Raw genomic sequence first — 17,054 nt, 5'->3', positions numbered from 1 at the left:
GAAGAGGATTCAGAGAACAAGACAATTTTGTTATCCCTTTAGGAATATAGCTTGGATCTTGGGGTGGAAGTCTTTCTGAGTCTCATACTGCAGATTCGAGAGATTTAAATTTTCATTTCTGTCCAGGAAGCACTTATAATGTTAGGTGCTTAAGTGTTGGAAATCCTTCCCTTCTCTTTGCATTTGTATTTCTTATGCAAATACCATGTGTGAAATATCAATTATACTGCAGTTATGTGCAGGATGAAGGTTTCTTTTGCAATAAATATGAAATCTTCCAAGTGCCTTATAAATAATGTGTTAAGATTGAAAAGAAATATTATCTTCTGAAAATCAGCTTCTGCATTTTCTATATTATTTTGAATATGTGTTTATGGATTTTTTGATTATTTAATTGTTTTGAACGGTAGTGTTTTTGGTTTTTTGGTGTCTTGTTTTGTGTTTTTTTTTTTTTTTTTTTTTTAAGATTTTACCTCTATGTAAAATTAAGACTCTGAGAGCTTGATGAAAAAGTTGCTATGGTGACTGTAAATACAGGGTTGATGTCTCCAACTTAGGAATGGGTTTGTGTTCTAACACTTCATTTTAAAATAAATTATTTGCAACGTTGTTATTTTTTCATAGAAATAATATTGCAAATAATAGATTTCAGACTCAATCAAAAACTTATTTAAACCAGAAAGTAAAGGAAATATTATATACTTCTGTCTTTATGAATATAATGGAGTACTCATCCTCCTTACCTACCTCCACCGCCTACCCTCCCCTTCCCCCCCCCCCCAGTGAATTCTCATACTAGAAGAGGTTTAACAGATGGTCTCTTTGACTGGCAATTTCTCTTACCTTATGGGACTGAAATACAGTGCGTCTTGAACCACATGGTGCTTTGGAAAATTCCTTCCTTCCTTCAATAAATATTTACTCTGTACCTACTGTGTACAAGGCACTGGGCTAGGCCCTTGGAATGTAGCATTGAATAAAATGGACAACAATCCCTGCTTGAGTGCATGCTAGAGGTTGGGAGCTTAACTTCTAATTTAATGCACTGGGACTGGGGTAGAAGACCAGCATGAAGAAGCCTGCCTATAGGGCTTGTCACCTAATGGCAAACCAAACAGCAGGGAGGGGGTGCTGTGGTTCTTAAAACTTCTGCTTCATGGACTCTGGCTCCCAAATTTTGGCCTCTATTGATCTATTATATATTTCTAAATGTAAGATTCTCAAGGTAGTCATGAATTCATCTTTGTCTTCATAGTTTCAAGAGAGCCTCCAGCACTGGTGGATTTGCAAATGCTTAACAACCCACTGTTAATGTAGTGTTTGCCAATTTCTGTGATGTAAGTACTCTGCCATGGCCTAGTTCAGGAAGCCAGTGTGATGTCACTGAGTGTGGAGTTGGGAAACACAGTCATATACCATTCTAGAGTGTTTCTCCTGTACAGAAGCAGTGGACATAAATAGCTTTTAGACCATACATGAGGTAAAAGAGAGTAATTAAGAACTGATGATGAGTCTTAAGTATTTGCTACATTTTACTTTAATTTAGTTCATTTCATTGTAAATTTGTACAATTTAATTTTTAATAATGACTCTGCTGGCAGTGTACTCACGGAAGTCCTGAAAACTTAACAATCAGTTCTTGAGAGCCAGAACCACTCCAGCACAGCACTGAGAGTACCACAATACCTTGCCTGAAATCCCTATGGCCAGGCATTAGAATCCAGAGTTTTTTCTGATTTTAGAATCTGATTTAGACATGTGAGTATTCACCTACTTACATAAATACATATTATACACAATTTTACATCAGTTCAGGTTAGCTTTTGCCGGCAAATGTACTTTCTTACTAACTTATGAAGAAAAGGTTTGTTTCTGGAGCCATTTGATTTTGGAATTGTGGAAAAGGCATTGTGAGGCTGTATTACTTGTTTGCAAATCAAGATTTGTTATTTCAGGTCTGCAAGAGCCTGTGTGTTTGCTTTCTCCATATGAAAGAGAATAAACTCAGCATGTTATCCTACTGGGATCATGACTGCCCTACAGGAGAGTCACATGGCTCCTGCATTTGTGTGGTGGCTCTTCTTTCCAGAAGCCTCTTGCCTTGTGACTCCCTCCCCCCTTACAGACTCATCCTGTGCTTCATTCTTCCCACCCAGCTTTTTGGCCCCACCTCTCCCAGTGTTTCATCCCAGCAGATCCTGATTCTTCCCTTTTCTGCACAGCCTTCTATTGCTGCTCTTTTTACTCTGTGCTTGCTGTAGCCTGCCATGCAATGATGGTACAGAGGCCACAAGTTTTCAAGTCCAGCCCTATGAGCTCATACCCCAGGAAATGGAACGAAACTGACAGCTACCTCTGAGTAGCGATTTCCAGCAGTAGAAATGCATGTCCACACAGGACTTTGGATATTGATGTTTGTGTCTTTGCAAAGCTTCTTTTCTTTCCAGTACTTCACGTGTACTCTTATCAGTCAGTCATCACCCATTTCTTTGCGCACCTCTTGCATCTTGTGTCTTTTTTTTTTTTATCAGTGAGCATATATCTGAGGGACTTCAGCTAGTGCTAGCATCCGGAAATGAAGCCATTTAGGGAACGGGAGGCATTGAGCCAGTCTTCCCAGAGTGCACGCACATGCTGGACACGCAGATTTCCTGACTCTAACAGTTTTTAAGGTTCCACTGGGAATATTTGACACCAGGAACTCTGAATCACTAATTTCAGGGATTTTTCCATTAATATTACCTTTTTATGAGGGGAAACTACTGAGTGAATTTAACTTATACTTTAACAATATTATATAGAAGTTAATTTCAGCCTTTCTGCATGAATAGTATTAAAGATTTCAATCTTGTGCAATATTCCATTTTGTTCATTTATTACACTTGGAAACATGTCACAGTTTGTGAAGTGACTTTTTCCCCCTCATAAATTACCACTTGCCTAAGTGTATTTCACTGTCTGACAGGACTGAATCAGGTCAGTTTTTAGGTGATGGCATTTTATATATAATGTTCTTTTTCCATAGAAAAAACAACAGCCTATTAATGATTTGTTTACTTGAAGTCTGTTTTTATTTCTGGCAACTTTGTTGTTAATTGTCTAATCAGATTTGTATTTTAAAATAAACACTAATTTGACCAGTTTTTGAGCCTCTATTTCCCTCTCTTTTAGCTTAGTGTGTAGAAATGTAAGACCTGTTTTTAAATGTCTCAGCACTAGCCTCTTGTGCATTTGCTCTTATGCCTCTTCAGTAGTATGTGGTCTGTGGGGTGTCTTTTGTGTGAGACTGATTTTTATTGTTTGAGCAGTTTCTAGCGTATGGGTCATTTAGACTTTTTCAGCATGTTCTATGATTTCAGAGATAAAACTATTGATGAGGAATGTGGACCCTACAGTGCTCACAGTCTAGATTGGTCTGCTCTCCAGTCTGTGAATACCCAGTGTCGTCTTGTCTTGGCTTACGGTTTCCTATGGTAGCTCTTCTGGTACTGTTATTACTTTTTACATTTTCTTTCATTCCTTTGGTTATTCATATTATGTTTTAAATCTACTGTCTCCTGTCCAAGGTATTGACTATGTTGACTTCCTCAGAGGAGAGCAGGGTGATGTTCTGAGACCACGGTGCCCTCCCAGAGGTACCAGAGTGTCACTGCAGAGGTTCAGTCATGAACAGTGGAATCTGGAATTTAGGATTCCCCAGTGGTGGTTGGTATTCTGGTGCAGACACTCTTCTAAAAGATTATGGGAGCTTTTCAGGACCTTAAACAAGGAAATGTGATGATCAACGTGAAATAATGGATCAGTGCTATATTTCCTTATAATGTCTCGCAATAGTTTTTCTAATAATATCTTTAGAATATTGAATGCTTAATGATCTAATGAGCTAATTCCTTATTCCTCATGACTCCTTCATAGGTTTATGGTATTTGAGACATATTGGTATAGAGAAGAAGTACTGTTCCACTTCCTTACTCCTTCCCTAGATTGTGGGGGTGATTATTAATGTAGCCTTAGCTTTTCTCCAGATTTTCTTGTTTTGTAAATTTTTGAGTCTCTGTAGATTTGAAGACATAACACTCAGTGATTTAAATACTTTTTAATATATACTTCTGTACTTGAGGAGAGCAGTGAAAACTCCCTGAATATTTTAAATGTTTTTATGCTATCCTGAAGATCTATTTATTGGCTCCAATTTATGGAAATGTAGGTTTTAACTTGGGGATTGAACTGAATGGTGTAACTGGCACCATAGTGAATTCGTTTTGAAGAACCTGGGATGGAGTATTTTTGGAACATTTCATTGTCCTTTTGTGTACAGAATGCCCTATACTTTCACTGTCATATTGTTTTTAAACACCAACGAAACACTGATGTAATTCATGTACCTAAAACTGGTTAGGGTAATTGCCCAGCAGGTTTAGTATCTGTGAATGAAAAATGTTTTTGTGCCAATACCAACAAACTATTGAGCATTTTGAGTTAAGTGTGCTCAGATTTGGCTTTTTAAAACCTAAATATATTTTCAGGATACCGCAAATTGGATATTAGTTTTTAAAATTGTTTTTCTTTAACACTGCTCCTTTTTAATATCTGTTGCTGTCCTTAGTCACATAAGACACCGGAAGAAACTCCTTCCATTGTATGGACTGTCTCAGAGCCTTTTCTGTAGCCCTGTTACAGGAAGTAGCCAGTGCTCTGTGTCCCACAGGCTCTGGGTTTGGCGTGCACAGAGATAGCATTCTCTGATAAGCCCCTTGGTCCAGTTCCCAGCCCTTAGCACTTTTTGTGTCTTGTTTCTGTGTTACAAGCTGTAATCTTACCCATCTTTACCTGTTTCTTCTCATACCATTAGACTTCTCCAAGACCTACGGAGAAGAAATGTAGGAATGTATTTAAAGCAGCTAGTTAGTCACATAGAGTTTTTCTAAATTGCTAAGTGGTATTTTTGCTGAACTTAATATTATTTTAAGCCCTGAGTATCCTGCCCAGTAATACACTTAGTCTTCAGAATAAACAGAACATGAGGCTTCCAATGAAGACGGCAACATCAGCCACCACTGGCTCTGGTGCTCACTGGCTTTGGGCCTGTTCTCTTGCTCAGCATTTACACCTACAGGCTCAGTCAGGTATGCTCATAAGAGCCTCACGAGTTTTATCACAGCTTCACAAAAGTTGGCATTACTATCACCTCCATTTTCTGGGTGAAGAGAAACTGAGGCGTAGAGAGGTAACTGGCCCGGTGCCACCTAGCTAGTTAGTGGTAGAGCTTGGATTTGAGCCAACATCTTGCAGACTTCAGATGCTGTCATCTTAGCTTTCTTCTGCCACCCTTCATTTGAAAAAGCCCACTTGTCCTTGAGGGCTGCACCTTGTTCTGTCCCTCAGCTCTTTTATGCCAGTTCACCTGCACTGACTTCTTTCTGTAGGCTCTCAGCGTTCAGGTCCCTTCTGTATTTCGACACCTCCTAACACTGGCAAGTTGTTGCTGTCTAAGAATATCTCCTAAAAGCTAACTTGTGTGGTGTGGTTGAAATTGTAATGCAGTTCCTCATGGAAATTGGGTGTTTACTATCTCATGGCAGCCTGCTGAGTGCCTTCTGAAGCTGAGCATTTGTACTGAAAGGTAGCATTGCAGATGGCTATTTTGTTATTCTGTTAGATGTGAATGTTTAGGGAAGGCTGAGTTTATGCGAAAAGTGACACAAATTGTGTCTCTTGGCACTTATCTTTTAGGTCTCCCTTTATGTGAAGACTTGTGGCTCTCCTTTTCCTTGATGTGGCCATCCTTGGGCCCTCTGGTTCTTGGCCATGGTGGAAGTTGTATGGTGGACAGTGTCATGTAGTGATTCCAGGTAAAGCCATTGGCTTCAAGTACACTTGGGCAGTTCTACCATTAGAAGTGGTGGTAGAACTTAACCCTGTGGGTTTCCAGTTTCCCTGGGTATTAAGTGGATATGATAGTAGTACTGTGTGTATTTTGAGGATTAAATAAAATAATGGGTAATGGGTCTAAATACAGTAGTGGTAACAAATGGTAGCTACTGCCATTAATATCACTCCATTGCTATTGCTGCTGCTATTATCATAATCACATTTTTTAATACCCAGGAATTTTGTGTTATGACTCTTATTTTTCTTCTAATTGATGTAAAGGGATTCCTTGTTTCTACGTTTTAACTTTGAACACTTATATAGCAAAATGGGAAGACAGAGCAGAAAAACAAACTGGAATACTGCAAGGTAAAAATAAAGAGAATTTGAGAATATTTAGAAGAGATTTATACTCTGCTAATATGTAACTTTGTGGTGTCAGAGTGATGTAATAGAATTTAAGAAATGTGTGTTGCTATTTAATTGAATATCAGAAAATATGTTTTTAATAGTCTCTTTTATTATCTTAAAGCAGGGGTTTGTGAATCTGCTGAAACTATATCCAGACTTCAGTGCCTCTGTGCATTTTTTTCTGTGGAGAAGGTTCATGGCTTTGTGTGTCACACGATTCTTGGCACATACTAGGCAACAGGGTATGAAAGAATAAGTGTAAATGGAACAGGTGATGAATGGTAGCCTTCTAAGCAGGTGCAAAGTTCTTTATCAGAAATGGTGCCATAAGACAGGTAGAAACCAGAGACCAGAGGGGTCAGGGGTTATAACAACAGGAGTTGGCTCTTATTTTGCATTAATCTACTATTTCCTGAAATTCTAGGCTCAGCCTCTTTCAAACATACATTTGGCTTCACAGAACAATTACATCTGGATCATAGAGGATTGAAAAGTAGGAGGACTCTGGCATGGGGAATTGGTATTCCTTGAACTAATGTACAAGCCACAATCTGTCTCTCTTTTTGTAGGCTGTGAAAAGAGCTTGACTTTCTGGATATAAGCAAAAGTGTGAGGTTAGGTGATGATGCCCAGAGGGCTTGTAATACACTAGCTACTTGTAGTAACATGCCTACACTTTTCAGAGGGATTGCAAAATATATAGAATAAGTGATATTAGTTCAACATGTGTTTATTGGGGCACCTTTTAGGCAGGAGCAAAAGATTAATGAAATTGACCCTTTCACAAGAAACTCAAGAACTGGTTACAGAATCCTCATTTGTTAAGCTTATTGTTGTAAAGATGAATTAATCTGCTCAGTGTTATTTGAACAAATATTTGATTGTCTATTCACCTCGTCAGTGGACTAAAACTTAAGTTTCTTCATATTTTAAAATATCTCCTATTATTGAAATTATTTTTAGTATTGGTGTGAAATAACTTTAGGTCCCATGTTGAAAATATGTATTGATCTAACCTTCCTGAGTATATTTTAATATACCTCCTTGATAATATTTAGCTACTACTGGTTCCTACTCCATCATGCTTTTACCCTCCCAGTTTCTGTGAAAGCTTGTTGCCTTTAGTTTACTTTCTTTTTTCTTTTTTTTTGGTCTTCCCAGATTTCTTCAAAGGTGGAATTGGAGGGAGGGAAGAGAAACCTGCAGTCTCAGCTTTATTCAGGCTTTGGTCCTGACTTCTGCACATGCTCCATGTTCAGATTGGGATCCTTAACTAAACTCATGGCGTCAGCTACCACTACGTGCTGGCATTGCCCATTTATATTTTTTTAGCCAAGAACTCCCCTTGGCACCACAGACTCCCGTTTCCATTTGTCTTCTGGGAAGTGGATACTGGAGCTAGGATAGTTTCACCTCTAAGTGAATGCATCACTTTTCATCCCAGACTTCTTTGTCCTTGTCCTTGCTCTCTGTCCAGTCACCCAAGCCACAAACCTAAACATTTCAGATTGATCCCCTCTTTCATAGTACCAGCCCCAGCATGTACCAAATCATTTTAAGTAAGTCTCAATTCTGCATTAAAAAAAATTTTTTTTAACGTTTTTATTTATTATTTTTGAGAGACAGAGAGAGCACATGAGCAGGGGAGGGGCAGAGAGGGAGACACAGAATCTGAAGCAGGCTCCAGGCTCTGAGCTGTCAGCACAGAGCCCGATGCGGGGCTCAAACCCACAGTCTGTGAGATCATGATCTGACTGAAGTCGGACGCTTAACGGACTGAGCCACCCAGGCGCCCCTCAATTCTGCATTTTAATAATTATACTTTTTATTTCTCTTGTCACTCCACCACCTTTCTGTTAGTCTACCCATCATGACTTCTTCATTGTCGGACCAAGGAGCTTTGTTTACCTTCTCGTCCTTTCTTCATAGTCCTTGAAACCTGCAGAATGAATGCAAATTAAACTGGTGTGCATGTAAGGATGCCCCACAGTTTTCAGGGTACAGTTCATGTGGTTTAACTTCATCCCAGTGCCCTTCATTTCCTCTGTTGATAGCCTCAGTCTCTTGAAACTCTCTCAAATAATAGTAATACATAACATGTCTTGAGTACTTGCTATTTGCAAACTGTTCTGTGCAGTTTGTCAGAATTAAATAGGGTATGTAACAACCCTATCAGTGCTGAGACCCAGAATGTTCACACTGCCCAAGGTCCGGGCTCCTGGGTGGCTCAGTTGGTTAAATGCCCCTCTTGATTTAGGCTCAGGTCATTATCTCACAGTTTGTGGGATGGAGCCCTGCGTGGGGCTCTGTGCTGACAGGATGGAGCCTCCTTGAGATTCATTCTCTCTGTCTCTCTCTCTCTCTCTCTCTCTCTCTCTCTCTCTCTCTCTCTCTCTTTCTCTTTCTCTTTCTCTCTGCCCCTCACCAGCATGTGCACATGTACACTCATGTGTGTGCTCTCTCTCTCTCTCTCAAAATAAATAAACAAAAAAATAAAAATAAAAAAGGATCTCCCCAGGATCATACAACTGGTGAATCACCTCTCTGAGCCTTACTAATTTTGGGGAGCCAATTCAAAATTCACAGCCTTATGGTAATGAAACGAGTGGAGAGCACTGCAAACAACAGCTTAAACAGGACTCCACTTCCACTGTTCCGGGGCACGGACGGTGTCGTTTTCTGTGTGTGAGCAGTAAGCGAAAGGAAAGCAGAGGCTTTGGCATTCCTCAGAATAGGTTTTCCACAAAAACGAAGGTTTCCAAGCTCTTTGGCCTTGACTACCTACATCTGTCAGATGGTACTAGATTTCAAAGGATTTGCATGAAGTTTCAGTATTAAACTTCTGTGTGAATTGGGAAAATGTCTAACTTGCTGTTTCTTTTGTCTGTCAAATCTGAGGGAGAAGGGATTGACATACAATTAGTATTTATTCTGTGTTCACTTAAAAAAAATTGCTGAAACAGGTTATACTAATGAAGAGTTGTTATAAAGAATTTCATTATTTAGTTACTTTTTGAATAAACCTGCCAGTTGGTTTATTAAAACCAACTCATTAAAATGAGCCTAATTTAATCAGCATTGTGTTGCATACTGAAGATAATTTAGGCTAATGTCAAGGACACCTTTATCTCTCCTTTGTAGAAGGTATTGAAATAATGAGTGTAGCAAAAAGGAGTCAGAAAATGTTTGAAGTTTTTCATCTCTGCCTCTGGGTGGATATTTAAAAATCACACTTATCCTTTTTGCATGCAAATTAAACTGAAAGGCATTTTGTAATGTAACATTAACGTTATATTTTACAAAACAAATTTATTGAACTTTGATCTTTTGCTAATATTCGCTTGTGGTTGTCAGAATGAATAGTGACTTCTTATTATGTATCAGTGTAAACTGAACTTTCATTCAGAACTTTGAGGGAAAAGAAGTAGTGGGATTTTATGCACCTTCACTGGAAAATAAATCACTGTTAAACAGCAACTCCCATTTCTTCTAGCTTGCTTTTCCTAGGGCACTGTTTTTCTCCCTAGATCCCCAGCTCCCCAAAGTCTTAATAGAGTCATCTGAATTCCTTTCTTCCTTTACTTCAGTTAGAGTCCCTTTTTTCTGATGATGCTCTTAGATGGAAGCTGAGACATCAGTGGGGGTCTCCTTCAAATTGTGAAGTCAGCAGGTAAGGGATTACTGACCCCCCCCCCCCCCCCATGAGTTCCCTATACAAATGGCAAGTTGCCTTGGAAACAAGGCCGGTTATTTGAGTAGGAACATTATCTTGTCTTTAAATGCCAGAGAGGATGACTTACCTGCCTCTGTTGCACCTTCTCCAGGTGGAAAACTGTGTTGAGATGTTTTCTGCGTCACTTGACTGGAGCCACAGCCAAATTTTCTTTTCTTGTACTTTTAATTTTAAACATGATTTGCAAAATTTAGAACTGAGGAAGTGATCCTTCAAATTTCTATTTTAGGATGGGAAGTTTTCCACTACTGATTGCCAAAAAAAAAAATAATAATAATAATAATGAAGTGTTATATATAGTTCACAAGATTTGACTGGCAAAAAATTTTAGTGATGAGTCATTTGTCATATGTTCAACAATAGAATCAGTGATGGGTTGATTAGGGAAAGGATGTGATTGTGTAAGTTCTGTGAGATGGTGTTACTTGATGAAAGACTGACTTTGGCTGATTGCTCCTGTGTGCCAGAAAGTACCTGGTACAAACTCCAGCACAGAGCTGTATGGTATGAGTTGCTAGGAGAATGCAGTAACAACTGGAGGCTTCCACAGGACTACTCCTTTTCTCTGATGTAAACATTTGTATTTTGTTAGTTGTATGGTGGAAGGAGGAGCTGGGAGTGGTTTGGGCACATTGAGACAAGGTTTTCAGGTCAGCGGAATAGGCCCTGGCTTAATGTACCTGGCTGGCTGAGGAGGTAAAACTAAAAGGCACCTTCGTAACCAAAGGGCCCAACCGTGCTTTGGTGGACTCACCAAATGGAGGCAGAAATACAGATGCACAAGAGAGTAGGGCATAAGCTCTTACTTTTTAAGACTCTGTGATCCTACCCAGTGGAATTATGGTGCTGTGTTTCTGGGCCGAGGAATCACATTGGCAGCTTCTTATCCATTAGGCGTCTGGGTCAGGAATTGGGGGGGAGTTGAGGATGGTGACATAGACTGTCATAGACTCTGGGTTTGGAGTTCTCTTGTCCAGCAAGAGAGAAGAGGCAGGATTAAAATGCAAGAGAGGCTAATGTCCGGGAGGAGACAAGAGCCCCAATTAGGGTCCTTGCTCTGTTTTTATTAGGATCAGAAGGCTTACAAGCATGATGGACATGCACAAAGAGACAATGAAACCTTGAAGATTAACTCATGGCCGTGGGGGAAAGGGGGTTTTGAAGATATGCGGTGTTAGGGTTTTGGGTCAATACAAAACACAATTCTGGTGCTGGGTGGAAGGTTGTTTACAGCAGACATGAGGTCCCACCTTTGTTTACCTAAACTGGTCTAGGGGACAAGAAAGACCCGAGTGTGCTACCTCAGGGTCAACAAGGCACCTTTCTTTTGCTGATTAGCTCAGCTCTGGGCAACTTTGCCCTGCTCCTGTCTATAGCCCTGTTTACCTGTTTTTTGTCTTTCCTTCTAGTGAAAGCAGCTCTCTACTATTGTACTAAATTGGAAGGTGCTTCCACCCTTAAATCTTGTTTACCTAATCTTAGATGTTTTCATCCTGAGATTTCCTATTCCTATACCTGGGGGCCTTTGCCCTGTTTCCCTAATCTTGTTTACCCAAACTTGGGTGTGTTCATCCTGTGGCTTTCTAATTCTTTATGCCTTGTTAACCCATCTGTGCAAGTTCAGGGAATTCCTAAGCTTATTCCCCACAATAGACTTGGGAGTGAAGGAGGCAATGGCACATCTTTGTGGGACCAGGATTGGACGTATCATTTTCTCATTAAAGCTCAAATAACATCACGATTGGTGCTGTGGCTTATGGTACTGTATCTTTTGATTACAGTTCAGAGCAAGACATTGAAAGGCTATGTGTGTATGGTTTTGGCTTGTCTCCTTATGCTGCATTTCCTCCATGTTTGACTTTGCTTAATAAAGCCTGTATTTTTTAAAATTTAGATCCCCACATCCCAGATCATGGCATTCATAGTAGACATTACTCTTGAGGAAGTCTGTCATTTCCTGTTCATTAATGCAGCTGTTCCTGAGTATTATTCCTGAATAGCTATTTTTGAATCAATATGTAACACATATTAGTAGTTAAGCATTAAATTGTGTACAGATTAAAACACCTTGTTGTTGAATCTTATTTCCACATCTTACTTTCCATATAGGTTGGAAGACTGGGAGAGGGGCACTGTGGGGAAGGCTCAATAGATGAGCTGCCTCTAAAATCTCAAGCTGTGGAGCTGGAAGTTTGGGTGGATTTGAGGTCTCTTCTCATGGTGCTGTGTGGGGCAAGGACCCCTGGCTCTTTGCCATTCTTAGCTTAGCCAGAAGAAAAGTGGCTAGCTTTCAGCATGCACATGTCATTTTAGCATTCCTTTCAAAGCTGTAGGTCTTTTTTTTTTTTTTCATCAGATAAAATATACTTAATTCTTGAAATGCTGATGAGGCACGGAATTAATCTTGCGAATATAACATTTAAAGTTTTTCAGTGGTGAGTTTGAGATTATCCTGCAGTGAGTTAGTTTTCATTGGTATAGTTTGTATTACTACTATTATAAAACATCATTGGCTCAAATATATTCTTTTACTATTGTTCTGCTTACTCAACCAGTAAAACAGTAGCTCTGTTTAAATGAGCTTTTAATGAACCATGATAGCAAGTAAGGCTCAGAGAATGACTAAGGATTTAGTATTGTCTCTATGTCATTAAAGTAAGTTCAGTCATGAGAAAGTTTACAAATTGATTTAATAGTTTTTCCTTCATGTCTACATAATAATTAGTTATTACATCATTACATTTAATTCTGAGGTTCATATGGCTTCTTTCCCAGTTTTACCCACCATCATCTCTTTGAGCGAAAGCTGCATGTGTTCATGATAAAGTCACAACAAATGCCACCTCCTCCAGTTTGGAGTCAACCTATCTACATGTGATTAACCAATTTCAGAGTTATTTTCTTCTATCTTACTGTGCAATCTTACTTTTTATTAACACTTAAACAGTAGTGTAATGTAGTTGTAACTTCATGGACGGGTACGAACAGAGCAGTGGCACTTGGTGATGGGGATGGGAGGGAGAGGGGTTTACATTATATCTGACAAGTGGCAAGAGCTTATGGCTACAGTATTTGCATATTTTCATTGTGGTTTGTGGTTGACATACTCAAGGCTATTAGTTGAACATTACTCTTAAATTGGGAATCTAATTACTCTGAAGGCTCAGTGGGTGATAGAGTGTATCATCCTGAGGGACAGCAGAATTAAATCCCAGCTCTGAAATGTAAGCTGGCGAGTATCAAAGCTGAATGTTTCACTGAGATTTCCAGATGAAGCATAGTGCCTTTTTAGGTATCTGTGACTTTCTTAAAGGATGCTATTAGCTCTTGTGGGACAGGTAACCTTTCAGCGCGGACAGGTAGGGGTGTGTGATGGTGTTGGTCTTCTTGATTGTTCAGGTAGCAATGGGAATGTGTTGCCCTCCTCTACGTGATACATTGTTTAAAACAGCACTATTAAATATTTATCTAAGTAGATTACCTTCTAATGTGTAGATTACATACAGTGCTAATTTGTATACTCATGCTAGTATCTGTTTTTCTTTTATATATGTGCTATAGGTTATTAAATGTGCTTTATGGGAAACAACTGTAAATGAAGGTTTTTGTTTATTTGTTTCATTTTTGAAGGCATGGATAAAGGGGAATTCAGGAACCCAAGTACTTGATCTATTTTTACCATGTTTTAAAAAAGTACATGCCTGAGTAAAAGGGGGTGGGGAAATTGGAACTATTGATATGTGTCATCCTAATTATAGAAATTCACAGGTTGACCTTCAGGAAAGAAAAGTCGTTTTTGGAATATGGGAGCTTAGAATCGTATATTTTGAAACACTATTACTTCAGTCAGAAAATACATGTGTCTTTAATCACTTGATTTTTATTATTAATTTTTAGAAGTTTACTGCATTGTGCTATAGCTCTCACATTTGCACTGCATTTTCTTTCTGTTACATTTATTATTTTAGCCAGATTTGCCCATACAACCTCCCTGCCATTGCTCAGAGTTATGTGTTACCTCATTATTTTGGGGCATCATCATCATCATCACCAAAGTACTGTGTCAGGAAAAATATTGAAAAATGTGGGAAACGTGGATAATTCCCCACCAGAGGCACAGTCAAGTGCATTTCCTCTTTTGTGTTTCCTGCTGATTTTTTTTTTTTTTTTTGAGGGAAGGAGAGAAAGAGCAAGGGAGGGGCAGAGGGAGAAGGAGAGAGAGAATCTTAAGCAGGCTCCACGCCCTGTGCAGACCTCATGCAGGGTTCTATCTCATAGTAGTGAGATCATGACCTGAGCCGAAATCAAGTCATGACCTGAGCTGAAATCAAGAGTCTGATGCTTAACTGAGTGGGCCACCCAAGTCCCCAGCTGATTTTGTTTTGATACTATAAACCAAAGGATTCCATGGAGTCTGGCTTACTCACTGAAGCCATTCATGTTCCATAGGTGAAGAGAGAGTCTTATAGACATCTTCAAGTTCATTGTGGTTTTAGTATTTTTCCACATGCTTTGGATTTTCTCCAGGGCTAAAAATGTGATGCCTTTCTGAGGAATTACAAGTCTGTATTTCAAAGCCAAATAGTTTGGTGTATTATTGTATTGTTGTATTAATGTTGAGTATACAAAGGACATTAGTGAGACCCATCACAATCAACTTCCTCAGGGTATGTTCAGCCTGTATGTGAAAGAAATCAACAGAGGCAGAAGGAGAGAGAATTCAAAGGCTGTGGCGGTGAAATGGCTTCTGAGGCTGTGTGGGGTCTGAACTTAGAGGGTTTTGAGACCTCACGTAGACAGCTACTTGACTTAGTCACCTGCCATTTTCCTGTAGGAAGACAGAATCTGTAAGATCTTTGGATTCTTTTAAAAAAGCTTGTCTGATTAAAACTGAGTGATGATATCACCAGCATGGAATGGTTTAAAATTATCTTGCTTTCCCTCAGATATGTTCAGACAGTTTTAGGTAGTGGTATCAAAATTATGTTAATTTGGTAAGTTGGGTTATTACCTTTGGTGAATCAAGAATGAACAGAATCCTATTCAAAGACTCATACATGATTCTAGTCTGCAGCTTCCCAGTGGGTGCGCTGTCAATATGTTATATGTTCCAGGGGCAGGAGGTTTGTGAGAAAAAAAGGAGCTTTGAAGTTGGATAGATTTTATTTCCAGTTCTCAGATTCATTCTGTACTTATTTATAGTTAAATTCTGGTCATATTAATCTCTCTGAATCGCAGGTTTCTTTTCTGTGGCATGAAGTCTAAAAGCGGCCCCATTTTTGTGTGAGAAGTTGAGGGGAGGATGTAGGGCACCTGCAAAGAAATGCATTGTGTGGTTATTGTGATGTTGTGATGTTGAATTGTTCTAGCAAGGATTCTCCTTTCCTTTTCTTGTTTTTTGTTTGCTTGTTTGTTTTTGTTTTGTTTTTTTGGTATGTGTGGGTGTTTTCCCTCCTCTTATTGTTGGTGTGTGGTAGAGCTTTGCCTCAGTCTTCAGTGACTCTTGAAACTGATCCTCAGGGGCGCCTGGGTGGCTCAGTTGGTTAAGCATCCAACTTCGGCTCAGGTCATGATCTCATGGTTCATGGGTTCGGGCCCCATGTCGGGCTCTGTGCTGACAGCTCAGGGCCTGGAGCCTTTTTTGAATTCTGTGTCTCCCTCTCTCTCTGCCCCTCCCCTGCTCACACTCTGTCTCTCTCTCAAAAATAAATAAAGATTAAAAAAAATTAAAAAAAAGAAGAGAACTTTTATTTATTTATTTTTTAATTTTTTTTAATGTTTATTTATTTTTGAGAGAGAGACAGACAGACAGAGCATGATCATGGGAGGGGCAGAGAGAGGAAGACACAGAATCCGAAGCAGGCTCCTGGCTCTGAGCTGTTAGCACAGAGCCTGATGTGGGGCTTAAACTCACGAACTGTGAGATCATGACCTGAGCCCAAGTCAGAGGTTTAACCGACTGAGCTAACCAGGTACCCCAAAGAAGAGAAAGTTCTACACAGAGTGGGTCGCCTGGGTGGCTCAGTAGGTCAAGTGTCCAACTTCGGCTCAGGTCATGATCTCATGGTTCATGAGTTTGGGCCCTGCGTTGGGCTTTGTGCTGACAGCTCAGAGCCTGGAGCCTGCTTTGGATTCTGTGTCTCCCTCTCTCTCTGCCCCTCCCCCACTTGCATGAGCATTCTCTCTCTCTCTAAAAAATAAATAAACATTAAAAAAATTTAAAAAAATGATCCTCAAATTTACAAAAGTATGTATTTATCAACCAACACAGTGTAACTTAATAATAGCTAGTGGTGAATGTGTGCTTGTGTTCTGACAGTGGATATACCTTATCTCTTTATTTGTCGTAACACATCTAGGAGGATAGGCAAGGGCACTGTACTAATTTCCTATTGCTGCTGTGACAAATTACTAGAAACTCGTGGCTTAAAACATCACAAATTGACCAACTCACAGTTCTGTAGGGTAGAAGTCTGACATGGGTCTCACTGGGCTAAAATCAAGGTGTGAGCAGAGCTCTGATCCTTTCCAGAGGTCCTAGGAGAGAATCCATTTTTTTGCTTTCCAGAGGCTTCTTTCTTACATTCCTTAGCTTATGGCTTCCTTTCTTCATTAAAAAAAAAAAAAAAATTTTAACGTTTAATTATTTTTGAGACCGAGAGAGACAGAGCATGAACGGGGGAGGGTCAGAGAGAGGGAGACACAGAATCTGAAACAGGCTCCAGGCTCTGAACTGTCAGCACAGAGCCCTATGCGGGGGCTTGAACTCATCGACTGGGAGATCATGACCTGAGCCGAAGTTGGCCGCTTAACCGACTGAGCCACCCAGGCACCCCCCTTTCTTCATTTTAAAAGCCAGCAATGTAGCGTCTATCTAACCATTGTCACATCTCTCTCTGACCACAGTTGGGAAAGTTTTTCTACTTTACTAGATTTGTGTGATTACCCCCTTCTCAGGATAATCCAGGATAATCTCTCCAGTTTAAGGTCCTTCATCTGAATCATATTTTATTCTCTTTATTTACTTTGAGAGAATGAG

At 39.6% G+C, this 17,054-nt stretch overlaps 1 protein-coding gene across 22 annotated transcripts in view; it reads left to right on the top strand.

The window, feature by feature from the left end:
• PARD3 (par-3 family cell polarity regulator) overlaps positions 1-17,054 on the top strand; it is a 678,503-nt gene that overhangs the window by 248,719 nt on the left and 412,730 nt on the right. Inside the window, exon 1 of one of the 22 annotated variants that reach the window (XM_045061115.1) lies at positions 5,834-5,852. The exons of the other annotated variants lie outside the window; for them this stretch is intronic. The gene's annotated coding sequence lies outside the window, so the exon portion shown is untranslated. Of the gene's footprint in view, positions 1-5,833; positions 5,853-17,054 lie in introns of those variants that run through there. 22 annotated transcript variants of the gene reach the window in all.

This window comes from Felis catus, chromosome B4 (assembly GCF_018350175.1).
Source record: "Felis catus isolate Fca126 chromosome B4, F.catus_Fca126_mat1.0, whole genome shotgun sequence".
Taxonomy (NCBI): Eukaryota; Metazoa; Chordata; class Mammalia; order Carnivora; family Felidae; genus Felis; species Felis catus.
Note: the sequence above shows the minus strand (reverse complement) of the source record. Positions and strands in the feature narration are given on the sequence as shown.